The 2,500-nt window shown below is 38.8% G+C and overlaps 1 protein-coding gene across 1 annotated transcript in view; it reads right to left on the bottom strand.

Annotated features, from left to right (window-relative positions):
* Positions 1-2,500, bottom strand: part of trpv6 (transient receptor potential cation channel, subfamily V, member 6) — a 35,611-nt gene that overhangs the window by 8,519 nt on the left and 24,592 nt on the right. The gene's annotated exons all lie outside the window — the stretch shown is intronic.

Genomic DNA, 2,500 nt, shown 5'->3' with positions numbered 1-2,500 from the left:
GGCTCTAACATAATAGTGAGAGTCCAGTCCATAGTGGATCTAACATAATAGTGAGAGCCCACTCCATAGTGGATCTAACATACTAGTGTGAGAGTCCAGTCCATAGTGGATCTAACATAATAGTGAGAGTCAAGTCCATAGTGGATCCAACATATAAGTGAGAGTCCAGTCCATAGTGGATCTAACATAATAGTGAGAGCCCAGTCCATAGTGGATCTAACATAATAGTGTGAGAGTCCAGTCCATAGTGGATCCAACATAATAGTGAGAGTCCAGTCCATAGTGGATCTAACATAATAGTGTGAGAGTCCAGTCCATAGTGGATCTAACATAATAGTGAGGATCCAGTCCATAGTGGATCTAATATAATAGTGCGAGAGTCCAGTCCATAGTGGATCTAACATAATAGTGTGAGAGTCCAGTCCATAGTGGATCTAACATAATAGTGAGGGTCCAGTCCATAATGGATCTAACATAATAGTGCGAGAGTCCAGTCCATAGTGGCTCTAACGTAATAGTGAGAGTCCAGTCCATAGTGGATCTAACATATTAGTGAGAGTCCAGTCCATAGTGGATCTAACGTAATAGTGAGAGTCCAGTCCATAGTGGATCTAACATAATATTGCGAGAGTCCAGTCCATAGTGGATCTAACATAAGATTATGGCAGTCCAGTCCATAGTGGATCTAACATAATAGTGAGAGTCCAGTCCAATGTGTATCTAACATAATAGTGAGAGTCCAGTCAATAGTGGATCTAACATAATAGTGAGAGTCCAGTCCGTAGTGGATCAAACATAATATTATGAGAGTCCAGTCCATAGTGGATCTAACAGTCCATAGTGGATCTAGCATAATATTGTGAGCGTCCAGTCCATAGTGGATCTAACATAATATTATGAGAGTCCAGTCCATAGTGGGCCTAACATGATAGTGAGAGTCCAGTCCATAGTGGATCTAACATAATAGTTTGAGAGTCCAGTCCATAGTGGATCTAACATAATAGTGAGAGTCCAGTCCGTAGTAAATCAAACCTAATATTGTGAGAGTCTAGTCCATAGTTGATCTAACATAATATTGTGAGAGTCCAGTCCATAGTGGATCTAACATAATATTAAGAGAGTCCAGTCCATAGTGGGTCTAACATAATAGTGAGAGTCCAGTCCATAGTGGATCTAGCATAATAGTGAGAGTCCAGTCAATAGTGAATTTAATATAATAGTGGGAGAGTCCAGTCTATAGTGGATCTAACATAATAGTGAGAGTCCAGTCCATAGTGGATCACACATAATAGGGAGAGTCCAGTCCATTGTGGATCCAACATAATAGTGGGAGTCCAGTCTGTAGTGGATCAAACATAATATTGTGAGAGTCTAATCCATAGTTGATATAACATAATATTGTGAGAGTCCAGTCCACAGTGGATCTAACATAATAGTGTGAGAGTCCAGTCCATAGTGGGTCTAACATAATAGTGAGAGTCTAGTCCATAGTGGATCTAACATAATAGTGAGAGTCCAGTCCGTAGTGGATTTAACATAAAATTGGGAGAGTCCAGTCCATAGTGGATCTAATATAATAGTGAGAGTCCAGTCCATAGTGGATCTAACATAATAGTGAGAGTCCAGTCTGTAGTGGATCAAACATAATATTGTGAGAGTCCAGTCCATAGTTAATGTAACACAATATTGTGAGAGTCCAGTCAATAGTGGATCTAACATAATATATAAGAGTCCAGTCCATAGTGGGTCTAACATAATAGTGAGAGTCCAGTCCATAGTGGATCCAGCATAATAGTGAGAGTCCAGTCCATAGTGGATATAATATAATAGTGTGAGAGTCCAGTCCATTGTGGATCTAACATAATAGTGAGAGTACAGTCCATAGTGGATCTAATATAATAGTGTGAGAGTCCAGTCCATTGTGGATCCAACATAATAGTAAGAGTCCAGTCCATAGTTGATCTAATATAATAGTGTGAGAGTCCAGTCCATTGTGGATCTAACATTATAGTGAGAGTCCAGTCCATAGTAGGGCCAGCAGGAGACCATCCAGAGCGGGGACAGGTCACCAGCACAGAGATGTCCCCAACCACACATCGGTTGGGGACACCCCAGGTCCACCCCAGGTCCCGACCCTGGACAGCGAGCACTTCATCCATGGCCACCGGACCTGTGCCCTTTATTATACTTTATTAAACACCGGGGGGATTAATTAAGTATTTCTGATTCTGACTGAAAAACACAATCCCTTTATTTAGTATGTAACAGAAAAGAAAAGAAAACCTTTATTTAAATTACCAAAAATTTTAACCGACTTAAATAATTTTAAAAATAATAAAATAAAATACATTACCTAAATAAATAATACATTGTTATTTATTAAATGTATATGATATTATTTGTTTTTTGTTTATTGTTATTATTATTATTACTATTATTATTTTGATTATCAGCAACATTAATTCAAGAGCACAATATTTAAAGCCCTTTACCCTACACC

This window comes from Nerophis ophidion, linkage group LG11 (assembly GCF_033978795.1).
Source record: "Nerophis ophidion isolate RoL-2023_Sa linkage group LG11, RoL_Noph_v1.0, whole genome shotgun sequence".
In the NCBI taxonomy this organism is placed as follows: Eukaryota; Metazoa; Chordata; class Actinopteri; order Syngnathiformes; family Syngnathidae; genus Nerophis; species Nerophis ophidion.
The sequence above is the reverse complement of the archived record's forward strand: the minus strand, read 5'-3'. Positions and strand labels throughout refer to the sequence as shown.